Source organism: Triturus cristatus, chromosome 7 (genome assembly GCF_964204655.1).
Source record: "Triturus cristatus chromosome 7, aTriCri1.1, whole genome shotgun sequence".
In the NCBI taxonomy this organism is placed as follows: Eukaryota; Metazoa; Chordata; class Amphibia; order Caudata; family Salamandridae; genus Triturus; species Triturus cristatus.
The window spans coordinates 282,559,467-282,580,365 of NC_140590.1; the positions used below are offsets into that span (position 1 = coordinate 282,559,467).

The following is a 20,899-nucleotide window of genomic DNA, read 5'->3' on the forward strand; positions in this document are numbered from 1 at the left end:
GAATTAAACATTACTGTGAGTTCTATGGAAGGGGCAGTGGTGGTCTTCAGAGTATCTCAGGGCCTGATTATGCTGTTGGTGGGTCCGACACCAACGGCTCATCAGTGTCGGACCCACCGACATCTGCCCCTGCAGTCTACCCGCTGCATTATGATGAATCTGGTGGAGGGACTGTCTGCTGCGCTTCTGACGGTCTCTAGGAGCCCGTCAGAGGGTCAGTAATCCCTACAATGAGGGGGGTGCGTAATCAGGCACATCCATAGGAATTACAATGTCCCTTTCTGCCTGCCCTTTCATGGTAGTTCACCCGCCATGAAAAGACTGGTGGAAAGTGACTTTGGGTGCCCCTAGCATGGCCCCCTTCTCCCCTGGCTGTCCGCTATTGGGTCTGGAGGGCTCCTATGGTGCCACCCTCAACATCTCTGCAATATGTGGCAGGCACTGCATGGTACCTACCACATAGTGCAGGGATGTTTTGAAGGTGTTTATTTTCTATTGGGGCGTGTGCTGCAGCCCGCAGCACATGCCGCAATAGAAAATATACATAACAATATAGACAGAGCACAGCACAGCACAAAAAAGTATTTTACTAACATTAGTCAGTAATCAATTTAATTCCAGCCAAAATAAAAGATGAAATGATCAATATACCGTCATCTTGATCTCCAATGAAGTTGACACGTAGGTATAGAGGAAAAAACAGCCGACACGTGTTTCGTCGTTAGGCGACTTTCTCAAGGCTTCAGTCGATATAGTTGTAAATGCAAGAAATCAACGGGAGCACCCCATTCTTCTCTAGTATGAAGATATTATAGGTGCAAGGCAATATCAGTATATATTCATTAGTCGCAATATATTGGTAGAGTCATCAGTTACAAGATTGGTGAGCCCGGAATCCGTTACGGTAAACGAAAGGGAGACTAAAAGTATAGACCTCCCAATATGAGAAGTATCCTTAAAAGCGTGATCTACGGTGAAACAAAGTCAGAGCTTCCAGCTCACATCCCGATAAGTAAAGTAAGACTGTCTCAGTGAACAAAAAAAAAGAAGTATAGTGGCGGGTTACCATTACCGAATCTAGCAACCAGGGGAGTTCGAGAAAGATGGGAAGAGGAAAAACCACGATAAGGCCCAGGGCATGGTTAGCTCTAAAAAGAAGAAGTCTCTTGACGTCTCTTGCCATGAGACTATGGACCGCATGGAGACAATACTAACTGAGTGCCAAGAAATAGGAGACTCGGACTCATTGAGCTCCCCTACTCAGGCAACCACCATTACAGATGATGATTCCGCAGCCCCCTCAGACTCCTCACCTAAACCAGTACAAGGGTGAAAATCTGGCAAGGTAATTCCTCATATGTTCGAACAATGTATTAAAGAGTCAAGTAGGGTTTTGAAAAATCGTCCTATCAATCTGGAACCTGACCCGTCTAAAATTGTGCAATGTGCAGAGATAAGTGGGTCCCCCAGTACAGCACAAGTCACTCCAACTGAATGCCGAAATAGATTTGATGTTCTTGCCCACTAGGTGGTAGGATGCTTGAGTGACGGTCCAGAGTTCACCAAAGTGTCTTGGAGTGCCCATGCCCCTGAGGTGCTTGAACTGAAGTTGCTGATCGAGTTATTGAGAGACAAGGTGGCTGCCCTCAGAAGCGAGGTCGCTACTTTAACTGAGGGAGCAGTATGTAGGAAGGAGGTGCACCATGGGCCTCCTCTGCCCCCCCCGCTGTTGCACAACACATAGCAGAGGACAGGTGCACAGGGCCTTACTCTCGGGAGATCCCTGAGCCACCAAATAAAGCTACCCTGTATAGTACCTTATACCAACCACCTGACAGACCTAGGAGTAACTGCCGAAACCACATATATCCATTGGCAACTAGAAACACACAGCCAGGTATTGGCCATGCTAGGGCCCAATCCAGAACAATAGATAAAGGTAAGGTGACCCTAGATGAAGGCCATAATCCTAGGTCAGGTCGCAGGTAGACATGGGAAATGAGGTCAGTAAGGGATGGCATTTATACGAGGCAGAGTGCTCAGGATGCCCAAGATACGGTTTATCTCACTGAAGTGCCCAAACTTTCCCGGGTTGGGACTGAAGATCAGGACTCTCTAAAAAATAAAGGCATTTATCGGCTGAGATCCACCCACCATTGCTACTCAATAATTACAGACGACATTAAATATGCAGGAAGACTCTCCTTCCCAGGGGCTGAGAGGGATATGATTGAAGTCAGGTTTTTTTACAAGAACTTGGTAATTGGGCTATTGGTGATAGATTCACGCACCATTCCCCCAGCCAATACCTTTATTTCTATCAGGTATAGGTGCCCACCAAGGTTGGAGCTAGTGCCCCTCAGATCTACCAGGGATGGACTGTGCGCCGGCCCTTCAGGCACAGGGATCGGCCAAAGGTGACTACAATGCAGTGAAAGAAAACCAGGTAAGATAGGGCCCTTGATGAATTCATCCCCATCAGAAATGTTGATACCTAGAAGTTCAGCATATGACACTGAGCAGTACACCGGGCCTCCGACTGTAAACGTTACAACCGATACAGTCCGCATTGGTGGCACGCCAGTGGAAGGGATGGCCTCTGTTTCTTCCCCTGTAGGTGAGTCCCTGATCACCCATAAAATCCATGGTTTAGTCCCTAAACCCGTAGTGGAAGGAGGTGCACCTGTCCCCTCTAATCTCAGGGTTCTAGTTTAGAATGTGGCTGGAATTCTAAAGCTGCAATCTTATCCAGATTGGTGTAGTTTCGTGGACACCTTTGATGTAATCCTGTTTCAGGAAACCTGGAGTTTGACCACTCCTTTCAGAAGCGGGTTTTTTGCCTATGCTATTGAAGCTTCAAGCTAGCAGGAAAGAGCAGGGTTGCCCCTCGGAGGGCCTAGCAGCATGGATAAAAAATGCACTGGGGTCCAAAGTTAAACTACTATGTGTTGATTCACAGGACATTTTGGCCTTCGAGTTGACCTTGTTCAGTGGCTGGAAGGCCAGAAATTTTTAATGTCTATAATAGGGTGGAATGTGCCTCGGAGGAAACTAACACAATCTATATACACTAGTAGAATAGATTATTGTTTCATCACCTCCAATCTCTTGCCCTTTGTGGACGATATGGTAGTGGTGAAAAGATCAGAGTGACCATAATGCCCTAGCCCTTGTCTTTACTAAACTTGGCCCCCCACAAACAACTAACCTGGGGTGCCCTGATTTGGGTGTGCTCTCGGCCACAAACAACCAAAGAGCTGTTAAGTGGGGCTGGGTGGAGGAGCATCCGGCAGCTCTAGAAGTAGTGAAGGAAAAAGCAAGGCAGTTGATTAAGGAGCTGGTCAAGCTACCTGCCAAGGATGCAGTGGAAAACCTTGGGCCCCGTCACGAGCAGTTCTTTGGTGAGATAAGGGACACACTTAGTCAGCCATTCATAGCGCGGGGAAAGGGAAGACATTGTAATGATCAGCTGCAAGATACTAAGAGTTCCTGGTATAATCAGGAGTGCAGGAAGGCTAAGGGAGCACTTGACGGTGCATTAACACGTAGGGTTTGTGCGGAGATAGCATCCTGTAGAGCAGAGTATAAAATGGCCATAGGCAGCGCTAAAAAGGTCTGGGAAGGTTCTCTCTGGGATTCCTTATATACTGCATTGATGGATAAAGACCCAAAGGCCTTCTGGAGACGGGCAACATACTGGCTAAAGGAGGCAAGGCAAACCCTGGAATATACTGTCCAGCCCGATGAGTGGGTTGCCTATTTTGTCCCTCTCTATGTCAATGGTCCAAATGAAGGCAATGAGACGAGTGAGATGAGGGTTGAATCCCTGGGAGGAGAGAGGAAAACTTTGGTTTTCTCCTTAGAGGAAACGCAAACTGCAATCTCATCTTGTGTGCCAGCAAGAGCTCCGGGTCCAGACAGAATACCAAATGACCTGTACAGAGAAGACCATATGCTCTGGGGTTCGTACATAAACCTGGTAACAAATCTGATCTTGTCCGGTGCCCCTATTCCATCCTCATGGCAGATTGCCAATATAGTGCCCATCTACAAGAAAGGAGATAGATCCAAACCGATGAACTACAGGCCGATAAGCCTCATAGACTCCCTCCAAAATATTTTTTGTAAACAAGTCCTAGGAAGGATACAGGACTGGATGACGGAGGCCCAAATCCTGAGTGATTTCCAGGCAGCGTTCTGTATGAAGGTCAGAACCCTGGACCAGGTCTTCCGTCTTATTTGCATTTACTGGAAGGAAGCAGTAGTTAAGGAGGGGTAAACTACACGTGGCCTTTGTCGATTTGCGCTCTGCATACGACCTAGTCCCCCGGGCAAGGCTTTGGAGGGTCCTAAAAGAGATGGGTCTCCCTGCCGATCTTTTAAACCTTTTAATTAGACTCCATTCATCTAACACAGCACAGGTTAGGTGGGGCGCCAACAACTAACAGAAACCTTCCCTGTCCAACATGGAGTGAGGCAGGGTTGTGTGTTGGCGCCCACCCTTTTTACTCTTTTTATAAACGGAGTTGTTGATTATGTAGACAGGGATGGCTGTGATGCCCCTAAAATTGGTGTTAGAAGAATACCAGCACTGTTGTTCGTTGATGACACGCTTCTAATGTCCAAATCGCCACAGGGTCTCCAATAACTCCTGAATGATTTTATAAGGTTTTGTGATGACAGGGGTTTGATTTTAAACAAGACAAAAACCAAGTCCATGATTTTTAATAGAGGAAAAAATAAAACAACTAGATCTGTGTGGGCTGGTAGCGCCAAATTGGATCAAGTAGAAGTATTTGACTACTTGGGCATCCGTTTGACTCCATCGATCAACTGGGAGGCACATATGAATAAAGCAAAGTTACAATTAATTTACCAATGTGCCAATATCGGCAAAATACATAGGAAGATAGTATCTCGCCAAATTGCCCCAGCTTTCGAAATCTATAATACCAAGGTTTTGTGAGGAGTTCTTTATGGTGCTGAACAATGGTGCCCGGGTAATCAATCTCCCCTTACAACTGTTGAAAATCGCTCCCTAAGATCGTTCGAGAACCGCAGATAGTCTGGGCCAGAACCGCAATCGCCGGGCCAACGACGATCTCTGCAGCTGCGCGGAGGCAGGCCTGCAGACGATATTTGGACCGGAGGGATTCAGGTGATCCGGGCCGTCCCTCCCCCAGGACAAAATACCCAAGAGGGACCCCTCTGCTTGGACTCATGAGGCGTGGGCGCGGCGGAGGTCCATTATTGATCTGAGGCAGTGACGGGACACTCGCTTGGACCCCCCTTTTTAAGTAGAGTCCGGAGGCGAGACTGATGCACATTGGGCCCTGATCAGAGTGGAGAGCTGGCGCCCTGTTAACAGCGAGGTGGGGCACACCATTGTGAGCAGACAGGCACACAGCCCAGGTGGGGAGAACAGCACGGGGGTGAGTCACGACAGATCTGCGATCGGGGGAAGGTACACCTGGGAACATGGGGTAAACGGACACAAAGCAGCCAAAGTTAGTGCTGGAGCAGCGCAGAACCACCCGGGGCCCCGACCTCCGAGGACCCGCTGCGGGAGGCAGAAACAACGGAAGCGACCCCTTCCAAAGCCGACATAAGGGAAATGTTCCGCACTTTGAAACAATCGTTCACCTCCATTGACGGCAAAATAGACTCCCTATCGAATCGGTTTGATCAACTAAAGGAGAAAGTGACCAAACATGGAGAGCGCCTGGAACAAGTGGAACAGCGTACCTCCACGTCGGAGGACGACGGCGCGGAAACTCGCGAAAGGCTCCTCAAAATGGAGAAAGTACTGGAGCTAATTCATCAGAAAAATTAGGACTTGGAAGCCAGGTCACGCCGTAACAGCATACGTGTAGGCGTGTAGGAGTCCACTGCCATGACACGCATCGAAGACTATGTAGAGGAGATGCTGCGGTCCCTATCTGCCATGTGCATTGTGGAGCGCACCCATCGCACCCTCGGCCCTCGTCCCCGACCGGGAACGCCAACTAGGCCAATAATTGCACGCCTGCTTAACTAGCGTGACAGGGCCACGATTCTTCACTGTGCCAGAGACATGCAAAAAGTGGTGTACCAGGGAACATCGATCTCCTTTTATCCAGACTTTATCCTGGCAGTCCAAATCGCTCACACAGACTTCCTCTCTATTAAGTTCAACCTCCAGGAGCTCAAAATAAAATACTCGCTCCTCTACCCTGCCATGCTCAGAATATTCCATGCTGGGAAGACAATCTTCTTCACGGATCCTAAGAAGGCCGTGCGATACGTCAAGGATCTACATCTTGCCCAAAAGTCTGAATGTTCAAAGACAGATTTGGAAGAGGGTGGCCACGCCAGCGACAACGACTAACGTGCGGAGGCTGCAATCACAATGGATGAGGCCTCGTTCGGCGAACTAACGAACTGGTCAGGGCAGTCCGGCACAAAGAGACTGGGGTCATGTATCCGTTACAGTTGCCGCATACTGATGTGGCTCCAACTCCAGTTTGAATAAGGCTGGGTGAACATTGTGAGATGCCCTGTCGCTGGGCCACTTGGGGAGGATTCCCTGACAGTGCAAAATGATTTTTAAGTTGGGGGGGAGGGGTTAACTGGGGAATATGCTCTGCCTGTTTGGGGGGCTGGTGTGGGTGGGGGAATGAGGTTTCTTGCGACTTTCTTATTTAGATTTGATTGTATTTGCTACCCTCCCTGTCTTCTCTCTTGTTAGACCTGGCACCATTGGCATGGGTTTCCCTTCCATTTTTTGCTGTTGCCTATGTTTTTGCTGGTCTAGATGCTTTGGGCACTTTGCCACTGCTGTTCAGCGCCAAAGTGCAAGTGCTCCCTTTTGTAAATTGTTGTTTGGATTAGTGATTCCATGATTGGTTATTTGATTTACTTGTCATACCCAAGTACAGTGCACCATGTGTGCCCAGGGCCTGCAAATCAAATGCTGCTGGTGGGCTTGCAGCACTGAATGCGCCACCCACAGAAGCAGCTTGTAAAATGTGGCTCAGGCCTGCCATTGCAGAACCCGTGTGCAGTCTGGCACTGCCATGTCTCAAACCTTCCCTTTTCTGCATGTTAGTCACTCCTAAGGTTGGCCCAAGGTACCCCTGTGGGCAGGGTGCATTGTATGTGAAAGGTAGGACATGCCCTCATGTGTGTGGCATGTCCTGATATTGAAACACTGCCAATTTCATTTTTCACTATTGCAAGGCTATCTGTTCCCATAGGCCAGAATGGGCAGTTCGCTTATAACATCTTATAAACATAACTGACCCATGGAACAAGATAGGAAAATAAAGTTTAGTATGCCTGAACTCAGAATGTTAAAGTGCATCTTTTAGTGTGGGTGATTTTGACCTTCTGTGCTTGAAAATACCACTTTTAGAAAGTAGGTATTTTCTTGCCTAACCATCTAGTGTGCCTCTGCTAGGTTTGTGTATTGCATGTCTGGCTTATGAGTGACTGGGACTGAGAAAGGGCAGCAGCTCCGGCAGTCTGATGAGTCAGGGCTGGGCTGAATGGGCCTGGGTTGAATTTAGAGTAGGAGTAGGAGATTTCCTTTCACCTGCCTGGGCCAGGTCTGCTTTCAACAATGCTGTCTCCACATCCTGCCAGGCAGCTGCGCAAGAGAGGACAGAACTGGTTTTGGCTGGGTACAGACAATCTCTGCTTTCAGAGAACAAAGAATTTGTATGTATAAAAAGGGGGATCCAGACCCCAGAATTTTAGATCACTTCTGGGAAATCAAGACCTTTGCCAAGGAGAAGAACCGGAGAAGCTGAAGGAAGATTACTGCCCCTGTGCTGTTTGCTGTTTGGAGTTGGCCCGCAGTGGTTACTTTTTGCCAAGGAAAGGAGAAAAGGACTTTGCTGTTTTGCTTTGCCACCTGCTTGAAGAAAAGATCTCCAAGGGCTCAAAGACTTCACCACCAGCTCCCCTGAATTTCCTTGCTGGGAATACCTACCTGCAAAGAGGTGCCTGCTGCTGTTTAGGGCCTCTAGAGACTGTTTGTTGTTGGGAGCTGGAAGATCGACGCAACAAGGAAGAAGCGTGTCGCATCCGCACCGATTCCTGACGCATCGCCGAGTCACGGAGAAGCGCACCCCATCCACACCGGGTCCTGACGCATCTCCGAGAAACCCGTCACAGCACCCAGCGGCTGGAAACGTTCACGCATCGGCCGGATCGTCGCATCGCATCGAGCCGCCATTTTGTCGCATTGTACCGGATCGTCGCCACGCATCGAGGTGCCATTTGTCGCATCGTAACCAGAACGCAGTAAGAAACAGACACATCCCCTCCTCTCTGGTAAGGAACAGATGCATCGCCTCCCCTGTGCTGCAGTAAGGAACCGACGCATTACCTCCCCCAAAGCAAGGAACTAACGCATCACCTTCCCTGTGACCCTTTTGTTTGTTTTGTGTGACGCATCCAAGGTACTTTGTGGGTAAAGTGTCGCATTTACAACTTGCATTGAACTGAACTATTTCTACCATTAAAGAGCCTTATTTTTGATACTATATTGTGGATTTTTGCCGTTTGGTCTTGTTTAGATAAAGAATTCTTATTTTCTAAACTGGTGTGGTGTCCATTTGTAGTGTTTTCACTGTGTTACTGTATGTGTTCACAAATGCTTTACACACTGCCTCTGAGATAAGCCAGTCTGCTCGTGCCAAGCTACCAAGGGGGTGAGCAGGGGTTATTTTAGGAGTGTATCCCCCTTTCCCTGACTAGAAGCAAGGGTCCCTAGGACAAAGGTGCAAACCATTGCCAACTAGAGACCCCCATTTCTAACATTGGTGGTCAGCGTTGAGGATTTGGACTTGCATTTATGTCTTACATACAGTAATTGGTTTACACTACTGGTGAGTACAGACCATTACGCGACCACATACATTGTGGTAGACTGTTTCCTTGGAACTTCTATTTTTTTTAGAACTGCCAATTGTTTTTTCACCATGAGCAAGCCAGCATCCATTGCATCTATGGATTTAGAATTTGAAGAGGAGAGGTTTGATACCTACACTGTGCCAGAGCTTAAAACCATCTGCAAAAATGTAAAATCTCCGTCAGAGGCCTCACTAGGAAGGATGAGTTCCATAAGTCGCTGAGGGTCTGGCTGGGATCTAGGAATGCCAGTAAGCATCCTGAAGAGCCCAGGGAGGAGGCAGAGAATTTAGATGGGCAGCTGGAGGGGCCATTTGGCCTGGCTGGGGGAAAGTGCCTTCCAGGGTGGGCAGCAGTGTTTCTTCTAAAGGCCCGTCCCCAGAGGAGCTGGAGGACAGGGAGAAAAGCAGAGTGCATGAGATGGAGCTAGCCAAGCTCAAAGTGGGGAGTCAGAATGACATAGAAAACAAGAAATTGGAGTTGGAAAAAATAAGGGGTTAGCCATGGAAGAGAAGAAGATGCTTTTAGAGTATGACAGAGTGGTAAGGGAGCTGGAGCTGAAAGCAACGAGCTTAGAGATCACTCCCTCTGGTGGCAGCACACCATCAGTGCCTGTAGAAAGTAAAGTATATATTCCCAAGGATATCATTAAGCAATTCATGAAGCATGCGAACATTGGGCAGTGGTTTAAGGCCTTTGAGGTAGCGATGACATCCTACCGGGTCCCTGAGAAAGATTGGGGAGCGGGGTTGTGGAGCTGCTTTATGGAGGAAGGAAGGGAGACCTTACTAGCATTGCCCAAAGAGGGTCAGATGTCCTATGCCCCCATGAAGGAGGACTTAATGGCCAGGTATGGATTGACCCCAGAGCTTTATAGGCAGAAAATTTGAAATTGCAAGAAGCTGGAGTCTAGTACCTGGGTGGAATATGTGTCTTTGTTTTGCAGAGCACTGGATGGTTGGGTGAATGGTAGCAAAGTAAATGATTTTAAGGAGCTCTATGATTTGATTTCATGGGAGCACTTGTCCAGTAATTGTTTTCCAGAGCTACGCCAGCACCTGATTGTCAGTAAGCTAACTAATCCTAGGCAGCTTGCTGTGGAGCCAGACCGCTGGGTCAGTACCCGGGTCCACAATGGTCATGTGGGAGACTTCGCCAAAGGTGGGCATGGTCCCCAGCAGAAGAGTGGCCCTGGGGGAGGAGTTGGGTGCCCAAGGTGGGTGGGGTCCTACAGAGATGTCCCATGTCTCTTTAGGAGACAGTGAGATGGTCACTAGATCTCAACAGCCTGATGACACTAAGAAGTACAGGCAGTGGGTGACCATCAAAGGCCATAGAGTGGAGGCTCTAAAAGACACCGGAGCCAGTGTGACAGATGTCAGTTGTACAAAAGGGGGTGGTGATGGACGGAGCATCAGAACCAATCAAACACTCACACCCAGTCAACAGATCTGGGTTTGATCCATCACCGTTCTTTAGCCCACCCTGCCACCCCAGTTCAGACATGGCCATATGCAAATCAGTCTGACCCTGTGCCTCATGGGAACAGTCCAGCCCGAACTGCCAAGCCATGCCTTCCCTGGACCGGAAACAAGCTTCCTAGGACCGGTTTCTGGCATTTTAGCCGTCTTCAGCCAGGCTTGCTTGAATCCAGTGGCAAAGTGAGCAAGGGGCTCACGTCTAAGCATACCCTGCCAACTTATGGCGAACAAAGCGGTACAAAAGGGGGTGGTGATGGACGGAGCATCAGAAAACACTCACACCCAGTCAACAGATCTGGGTTTGATCCAACACCGTTCTTTAGCCCACCCTGCCACCCCAGTTCAGACATGGCCAGATGTCAGTTGTCGGCTGGTGTCTGAAGAGCAGGTGATCCCCAACGCATTCTACCCGGTAGTTGCCGCTGACAATTCAGAGTGCCACTGCAAGGTGGCACAGGTTCCCTTTGAGTGGGGAGGGGGGTTTCAGGTACCTTTCATGTAGCTGTGAGGCCAGCCATGCCTGTTGACTGTCTGCTAGAGAATGATTTGGAGAGCTCCCCTTGGGTGAAGGTGGAGTGAAGGTCTCATTTGGAGATGTTGGGTCTGCCAGAGTGGGCGTGTATGACCACTCGGTCAATGGCAGGCGGTAAGGGTATTCAAGAGGACCTGGAGCCTGAAAGAGTGGCCCAGGTGTCTGCCTTAAAGAGAAGAGGCAGAGGGCACGGGAAACCGGCCCCTGAAGTTCCCACAGTCCAGGAGGAGGCAAACCTTGAGGGAGATGCCCTTGAGTCTACAGAGGAACAAGCGGCTGAACTGGGGGGCCTGCCTGAGTTGACCCATTGACAGCAGGAAGGAGGCCCCTCGAGGTAAGAGTTGTGCAAGGAGCAGAAGAAGTGCCCTTCTCTTGTGGGTTTGTGGCAACAGGCTGCAAACCAGGCAGCAGTCGATCAGTCTGGATCACATTGGATATACTGGAAGAATGATCTCCTCTATAGTGAGACTAAGGTTGCTGAGCCTGGGTCAGCCTGTGTGCTGGTAGTACCCCAGCGCTTCAGAGCCTTCCTACTGGGTCTGGCTCATGATGTGTCTTTAGCAGGACATTTGGGGCAAGACAAGACCTTTGAAAGGCTTGTCACCCACTTTCATTGGCCCCAAGTGTGCAAGAGCTCAGATACTCATTGCAGGACTTGTCAGACTTGCCAGGCAAGTGGTAAGAGTAGGAGGAAGCACAAGGCTCCTCTCCAACCTTTCCCAGTGGTCAGCACCCCCTTTGAGGTGGGGCCTCTGGATCCCAAGACAGCCATGGGCAACAGATTCATCCTGGTCTTGGTGGACCATGCCACTCGGTGCCCGGAAGCCATCCCTCTCCGGACTGTGATGGCCCCTGTGGTGGGTTGTGCGTTGATGGGGATTTTCTCCAGTGTGGAATTCCCCAGCGATGTGGTGTCATGCCGTGGTACCAACTTCATATCTAAGTATATGAAGTCCTGTGGCAGGAGTGCAGTATAACCTATAAGTTCACCACTCCTTACTACCTCCAAGGTAATGGGCTGGTTGAGAGATTCAATCGGACCCTGAAGATCATAATTATGGGTCTTGAGTAACCCATGGGGTGTGAGTGGGACGTCCTCTTGCCATGCCTTCTGTTTGCTTACAGAGGTGCCACAGAAGTCCTAAGGGTTCAGTCCCTTTGAACTGGTGTATGGCCATCCTGTAAGAGGACCTCTGAGTTTGGTGAAAGAAGGTTGGGAGAAAGCTCCCAGTAAACCTCCCCAGGATGTATATAGCTACATTCTGGCCTTCAGAAACCAGACTAGGCATTTCAGACAACTCGCCCAGGCGAATCTGGAAGCCAGCCAGGAGGAGATGAAACGCTGAATTGATCAGAATGCCACTCTTATTGAGTTTCAGCCTGGACATAAAGTTTGGGTCATGGCCCAAGTGGAGCCTTGCGCGCTCCATGATAAGTGGAACGGACCATTTGAGGTGGTGGAGCGCAAGAGTAACGTCACCTACTTGGTGGACTTGCAGTCTCCTAGGAACCCTTTGCTGGTCGTGCATGTGAACTGCCTGAAGCCCCACTTGGAGAGGTCTGAAGTGGGCATGCTCTTAGCAACAGATGCTGGGATGGAAGAGGAGACTGAGCCTCTTCCTGACCTCATGTCTGCAAAGGACCAAGATGGGTCAGTGCATGGTGTGAACCTCTCTACCACCCTGACCCCTGAGCAGCAGGGTGACTGTCGCCAACTTTTGGGGCAGTTTCCTGACCTGTTCTCCCTGACCCCCGGTGTCACTCAGTGGTGCGTCCATGATGTGGACACTGGGGACAGTCCTCCAGTAAAACATAAGAGTTACAGAGTGACTGACAGGGTCTGAGCTTGCATCAAGGAGGAAGTCTCCAAGATGTTAGCGCTAGGGGTGATTGGGTCCTCAAACATCCCTTGGGCCTGCCCAGTGGTCTTGGTCCCAAAGGCGGCCACACCCGGTGCCACACCAGAACTCTGGTTCTGTGGGGACTACCGAGGGCTCAATTCCGTCACCAGGACTGACGTGCACCCCATCTCCAGAGCTGATGAGCTCATCCATCGGTTGGGGGCTGACCGGTACCTCAGTACATTTGACTTAACGTCTGGGTACTGGCAGATCACTTTAACTGATGGGGCAATCTCCACACCAGATGGGCACTACCAATTCCGGGTGACGCCCTTTGGGATGAAGAATGCCCCTGCCACCTTTCAGAGGTTGGTCAACCAGGTGTTGGCTGGACTGGAGGATTTCAGTGCTGCCTACCTGGATGACATTGCAGTCTTCAGTGCCACTTGGTAGGAACATCTACACCACCTCTGGGAAGTGTTGAAGGCACTGCGGAGGGCAGGCCTCATGATCAAGGCAAGTAAGTGCCAGATCGGGCAGGGTTCTGTGGTGTACTTGGGACCCCAGGTTGGGAGCGGCCAGGTGGCACCTCTACAGCCCAATATTGATGCCATCCTGGCTTGGGAACCCCCCAAGACCCAGACAGAGGTGAGAGCCTTTTTAGGACTTACAGGGTATTACAGGAGGTTTGTCAAGGGGTTTGGCAGCATTGTTGCACCCTTGACAGAGCTGACTTCCAGGAAGCAGCCCAAGAAAGTGTACTGGACTGATGCCTGCTAGAAAGCTTTTGATGCCCTGAAATCTGCCATGTGCACGGTGCCCGTGCTTCAGGTGCCCAACTTCTCAAAAGAATTCATTGTGCAGACAGATGCTTCAGAGCATGGTGTGGGGGCTGTGCTTTCACAGATTAATGAGGAGGGCCTAGACCAACCTGTAGACTTCATTAGTAGGAGGTTACTTCCACGGGAACAGAGGTGGAGCGCGATTGATCGTGCAGCATTTGCTGTGGTCTGGGCACTGAAGAAGTTGAGACCATACTTGTTTGGGACTACTTCCATGCTCAGACAGACCACAGGCCCCTAAGATGGTTGATGCAGATGAGGGGTGAGAATCCAAAGCTGTTGAGGTGGTCCATTTCCCTACAGGGGATGGACTTCACGGTGAAACACCGCCCTGGTACAGAACACACCAATGCTGATGGTCTGTCCAGATTTTTCCGCCTTAGTGAAGAGAACTCCCAAGAAGGTGGGTAGTTCACCCCACATTTCAGCTGGAGGGGCCACGTGTTAGACCTGGCACTATTGGCATGAGTCTCCCTTCCATTTTTTGCTGTTAACTCCTGTGTTTTTGCTATGTTTTTGCTGGTCTAGATGCTTTGGGCATTTTGCCACTGCTGTTCAGCGCCAAAGTGCAAGTGCTCTCTTTTGTAAATTGTTGTTTGGATTAGTGATTGCATGATTAGTATTTCATTTACTTGTCAGACCCTAGTACAGTGCACCATGTGTGCACAGGGCTTGTAAATCAAATGCTGCTGGTGGGCCTGCAGCAATGATTGTGCCACCCACAGAAGCAGCTTGAAAAATGTGACTCAGGCCTGCCATTGCAGAGCCTGTGTGCAGTCTGGGACTGCCATGTCGACTTGGCAAGTGCACACACTTGCCAGTCCCCAAACCTTTGCTTTTCTGCATGTTAGTCACCCCTCAGGTAGGCCCAAGGTACCACTGTGGGCAGGGTGCATTGTATGTGAAAGTTAGGACATGCCCTGATGTATGTGGCATGTCCTGATAGTGAAATACTGCCAATTATGTTTTTCACTTTTGCAAGGCTATCTGTTACCATGAGCCAGAATGGGCAGTTTGCTTATAGCATCTTATAAACATAACTAACCCAGGGAAAAAGATGGGAAATTAAGTTTAGTATGCCTGAACTCAGAATGTTAAAGTACATCTTTTAGTATGGGTAATTTTAGCCTTCTGTGTTCGAAAATACTACTTTTAGAAAGTAGGTATTTTCTTGCCTAACCATCCAGTGTGCCTCTGCTAGGTTTGTGTATTGCATGTCTGGCTTGTGAGTGACAGAGGCTGGGAGAGGGCAGCAGCTCCGGCAGTCTGATGAGTCAGGGCTTGGCTGAATGGGCCGGGGTTGAATTTAGAGTAGGTGGAGTAGATTTCCTTTCACCTGCCTGGGCTATGTCTGCTTTCAACAATGCTGTCTCTACCTCCTGCCAGGCACCTGCACCAGAGAGGACAGAACTGGTTTTGGCTGGGTACAGACACTTTCTGCCTTCAGAGAACAAAGAATTTGTGTGTATAAAAAGGGGGATCCAGACCCCAGAATTTTAGATCACTTCTGGGAAATCAAGACTTTTGCCAAGGAGATGAACCGGAGAAGCTGAAGGAAGATTACTGCCTCTGTGCTGTTTGCTGTTTGGGGTTGGCCTGCAATGGTTACTTGTTGCCAAATAAAGGAGAAAATGACTTTGCTCTTTTGCTTTGCCACCTGCTTGCAGAAAAGATCTCCAAGGGCTTGATATTTAGCTTGCCTCCTGTCTGAAGTCTCAGGGACACAAAGACTTCACCACCAGCTCCCCTGAATTTCCTTGCTGGGAATTCCAACCTGCAAAGAGGTGCCAGCTGCTGTTTAGGGCCTCTAGAGACTGTTTGTTGTTGGGAGCTGGAAGATCGATGCAACGAGGAAGAAGCGTGTCGCATCCGCACCGATTCCCGCTGCATTGCCGAGTCGCGGGGAAGATGCGTGCCGCATCTGCACCTGGTCCCGGCGCATTGCTGAGTCACGGAGAAGAAGCGCGCCGCATCCACACCGGGTCCCGATGCATCGCCGAAAAACCTGTTGCAGCACCTGTCGTGCGGCTGGAAACATTTACGCATCGACCAGATAGTTGCATCACGCCGCCATATTGTTGCATCGCACCGGATCGTCACCATGCATCGAGGCACCATCTTGTTGCATCGTAACCGGAATGCATTGAGAAATAGACACATCCCCTCCTCTCCGGTAAGGAACAGACGCATCGCCTCCCCTGCGCTGCAGTGAGGAACAGACGCATCACCTCCCCCGAAGCAAGGAACTGATGCATCACCTTCCCTGCGACCCTTTTGTTTGTTTTGCATGACGCATCTAAGGAACTTTGTGGGTAAAGTGTCGCATTTACAACTTGCATTGAACTGAACTATTTCTATTATTGAAGAGCCTTATTCTTGATACTGTATTGTGGATTTTTGCCGTTTGGTCTTGTTTAGATAAAGAATACTTTTTTTTCTAAACTGGTGTGGTGTCCATTGTAGTGTTTTCACTGTGTTACTGTCTGTGTTCACAAATGCTTTACACACTGCCTCTGAGATAAGACTGTATGCTTGTGCCAAGCTATCAAGGTGGTGAGCAGGGGTTATTTTAGGAGTGTATCCCCCTTTCCCTGACTAGAAGCAAGGGTCCCTATTTAGCCAAAGGTGCAAACCATTGCCAACTAGAGACCCCCATTTCTAACAACTCTCTTTTCCCTGTCCCCCCTTTATCACAAGATGCACGATACTGCGCGCATACAGGGGAACATGTACATACGGTGTCATGACCAGGATTAAATGTATCTCCTGGAACGTGCATAGTCTCAATGATGCCCGTAAAACCAGAATGGTGGCAGCACAACTGAATAGACACAATGCGGACATCGGATTCCTGCAAGAACTACATTTAACTCAGCACACACAAGGGTGTCTGCGTGCTGGATGGGTTGGCGAGAAGCATATAGCATACTACTCTAACTATGCACATGGGGTGGCCATCACCATCAGAAAGGGTTTACACTGGTGAACACGAGTATCGATTTTGGATAAGGTGGGCAGATATGTCATGCTGGCGGGTACACTATGGGGCCACCGGTCAGACTCATCTCAGTTTATGGTCCCAATCTTGACGACCCTGGTTTCTTTGCGAAAGTTTGGAGGGTGGCGAATTCCATAGGTCCCGGGGCTATAATATGGGGCGGAGACTGTAATGTAATAATCGATGGCACCAAAGACAGGTCTGGTGAGTCCCGTCGTCCCCACCCTCGCGCTGATGGTGAACTGACAGATATTTGACGCTATAGCCACACCTGATGAGGTGTGCGGTACATGTATGATGTCGGCGGGACCCTCCTGGTCGAGCATAGACTATTGGTTGATCTCTCGCGATACAGCTGCATGGGCAGTTGAGGCACTGTATCTTCCTCGCACCCTCTCTGACCACTCTCCTGTGATGCTTGAGCTTGACATTCCGGATTATCCCACCAGGGCTTTTGCCTGGAAATGCGCTACGCGATCAGGCATTCCGTGAATCTATCAGGCAAGCGATAACTGAATACTTCAGTAACAACGAAGGCTCAGTGGACTCACTCTCGACCTTGTGGGAAGCTTTTAAAACTGTCATAAGGGGGAGGGCATTGCGAAGCAGGCAGGAGTGGTTAGAACTCTGAGGGGGGTTTTACAGAAATTAGAAAAAGAAATAAAGGCCCATGAGCAGGAAATCTTTGCCAGCAAAAATGCCAATACACTTAACACAATCTGTGTCAAGATGGATGAGTTGCAGGAGGCGACCCACCGTGAAATACTTTTCCTCAGGAAAGATACTAGAGCGAGGCGATATGGTGAGGGTGACCGCGCCGGAAAAACCCTGGCGGGGCTACTCAGGAAATCTTGGGCTAGCGACTACATCCCCGAGCTGCGATCTGTGGATGAAGGGATAGTGACAGGTCAAAAAGCCATCCAGGAGGAAATAGCTTCGTTTTATGGAGGAAGTTCTTGACACCCTACAGTTGATATGGTTGGAGGCAGGCCATACGGTCTATCAAGACGATCATTTAACAGAAGAGGAGATTATTGGACCTATCCGGGCCCTCCCGGCTGGGAAGACCCCTGGCCTTGACGGCCTTCCCGCAGCCTTCTAGAAAGAGTAGGCCAGATTGCTTGCCCCACGCTTAATAGATATATATCAGACTTCGTGGAGCTCGGGATTCTCTCCCCGTCGCTCCGGGAGGCTCTCCTCATTACAATCTTAAAGCCAGATAAAGACCCAGTCAGATGCGAATCCAGCTGTCCTCTTTCCATGATCAACGTAGACACCAAGATCCTGGCGAAAATGATCGCAGCTCGTCTCCTCCCACTGCTCTCCATGGTGCTTAGGCCAGATCAATGTGGATTTGTCCCCGGCAGAACCACTGCTCACAATCTCCACACTTTATTTGCCACAATGCAAAGAGAGGACCCGCAGACGCAAGCAGGCACTATCTTCTTAGACGCCACTAAGGCGTTTGATTCGCTTGAGTGGCCATACTTATTTCTCCTGCTTAAACACATAGGCCTTAGCCCCAAATGTATCCATTTGATCACGCTGCTCTATACATCCCCCACGGCTCGCATAAGAATTAACGGTGTGATAACGGCTCCAATCTCGACCTCCAGGGGCACGCGGCAGGGGTGCCCTCTGTTGCCCCTTTTATTCGCCATCGCAATGGAGCCATTGGCTGCTAGGGAGCGGCAGCATCATGCTCATATTAGGCCTGGCATTTACCCCTAGGGTGGTATTGGTCTCACTGTATGCAGACAATGTCACATTATATGTCAAGCAGCCCAGCGAAAATCTAGATCCACAGATCAGCGAGTTTGTCCGTTTTGGCAGCATCTCTGGGATAATCATAAACTGGTCCATATCAGTGATAATTCCGCTTACGGAGGTCACGATGCAGGTTAAGATGGATTTTCCCCTACAGTGGGCATATCGATCAGTTGTGACCCTGAGGAGCTGTGGCGCTCCAACTATAGCAGGTTAATAGACTGGCTGGAGCAGCGCATAAAAAGATGGATCACATTACGCCTTTCCCTGGCAGGCAGGGTAGCCATCGCCAAGATGGTTGTACTGCCCAAACTCCTCTATCTCTTCACGAATATTCCACTCCCTCCCACATATAGCTTCAAGACGCGGTTGCGATCAAACATGATCACATTGGCCTGGGCGAACAAACAGCCGAGAGTGGCATGGGAGGTACTCACACTACCTTTTGAACAGCTCCTGACTTCGAACTCTACTACTGGTGCGCCTAAGCGTAATTTGCATACTATTAGATAGACCCAACCCAGTTCATGGCACACATTGAGCCGGAACACGATCAGCTGTCCCCGGTTCCCCTTCGGGTGACCTTATACCAGATTAGGCCCCGCCCTCGAAATGAGATAGACACGGTAGGATGCACGGTGAGGGCCTGGCATGACATGCGGAAGAGGGCACGTCTTGATCTCATGTACCTCTCCCTTGGTTCCCCTGGTGAGACATCCGAGTTTGCCTTTATTGGCGGAGGCGGGTCCCTGTGCTCGGTTAAGAGCAATGAAGCTCACAAAAATGGGAGATGCATACCCGGATGGCACTTTCGTAGACAGGCATCAGATTGCCGTGGAATCGATAATAAATTCCTAAGCAATACACAATTTATCAAATATAACAACATAACATAAAAGTATTAATTATAAGAAACTTAGTGTAAAGACCAAAAAGATATCTGCCTTGATGTAAATTTTTAATCTCAATTAATTAAATTCAATGATAATCTAAAAACAATTCCTATTTAAAAAGACATCATGTTGATGACATTACATAATACAATAATTGTGCCAACAGTATTTTAATTTCTCAATACATGAATGACATAAAAAATACAATTAAAACCAAGGGTGGCAGAAAATAAATCTTCGACGCACGTTTTGGCGCAATTTGCGCCTTCGTCAGGAATGCCTCAGAATTACTTTAAAAGTTTTTTAGCTGGCCTTCTGCTGGATATAAGGTGATTCCCCCGCTTTGATATATTTAGTAAAATCCAATCCTAAGTCTCTACGTCGCGGATACATATATCTGTATTTCTCTCTAGAGCCTTTGCTGTTTCATAAAGCGAATATTTTGCTTTTTACGTTATCTAATTCAAAGATAAAATTGCGTTAAGAACTGGCTATCCACATTGATGGTGAAAATTCGTTATATTCAGGGCTTTAAGTGGGAAGAAAAAACTGGGGGGTCTCTCAAGGGGGTGTGGCCAATGTAAATAAGGGCGTGGCTTAAAAACATGTAAGTTAAAATGTTGTGCTTAGCACAGTGTGCCGCCCGTCTGGTATTTTGTTGTTTCTGTCATTGCATCCAGATATATGATACAACAAGTAACATCATACCTACATCAAGTCAGGACTATTTGCTTTCTCAATGGTTGTTAGTTGCATAAGATAAATGAGCAGCAACTATGACTTGTAATAATATTGAAAAAGCTTCACTTAAAGCCCTGGTAATCCCATGACAATGTTGCTGCTCCTGAGTTTCAAAAAGAGAAGGGAAATCCAGAGAGAAAATTACTCTCTTTAAAGGATTTCCCTTCCCCTACAACGCTCGAAAAAACCAGACCGCCTGTGCCAGGTCACAAAACAGAGCCCGAAAGAGACCCGTTTCGAGGATTCTTAAAAAAACCTGCCGGTGCTCAGACCCGGTGAGACCCGGCCCACTTAAAGCCCTGGTTATATTAAATTAGATTCCTATCATATTAACGATAGACCATCAATGGCGGATTGCCGTTTAAAATGGTCACGAGCGTCTGGTCGATATCGCTTCTTTCATCCAGATTGAGGTGGACCAGGAGCTAACCACGCTATGACGTATTTCCAGCTGCGCTGCGCGCCTCTCACCCCTCCTTCCCCGGCCTGGCTCCAACCACATTCCATCCCCTCGAGAAATTCTTGAAGAACCCGTCCTCGCACAAGCTCATAACGCGCCTTTACACATATATTGCAAAACACGGCACCTTCTTGTTCACTGTGGGCCCGGCAGGAGTGGGAGACAGCGCTGGACATGTCCATCACGAAAGTGCACTGCTGCTGCTACCCGCGAAACGCCGCATCGCTATGACATGGGGCAGGTCACGCGCTCCCAAAAAAGCTGCATGGTTTAGGGACGCCTCGTTCTGCCAGGAACATTTGGCTGCCTACTGGGAGCTCATGCCTACTCAGTCCCGCCCAAAAGATGTTTGGGGCCCTCTCCAGCTACACATTAGCGCACACGCCTCGGACGAGGTTGCACCCAATATCCAGTCCACAGATGCATTTGCAGGGGGACCAGGCGGAACC

The 20,899-nt window shown here is 49.1% G+C and overlaps 1 long non-coding RNA gene across 1 annotated transcript in view; it reads right to left on the reverse strand.

Moving 5' to 3' along the window:
• Positions 1-20,670, reverse strand: part of LOC146809430 (uncharacterized) — a 135,885-nt gene extending 115,215 nt beyond the window's left edge. The window contains exon 1 of the long non-coding RNA XR_014965548.1: positions 20,578-20,670. This is a non-coding gene — a long non-coding RNA (uncharacterized LOC146809430). The remainder of the gene's footprint in view (positions 1-20,577) is intronic.
• Between the last annotated feature and the right edge of the window lie 229 nt (positions 20,671-20,899).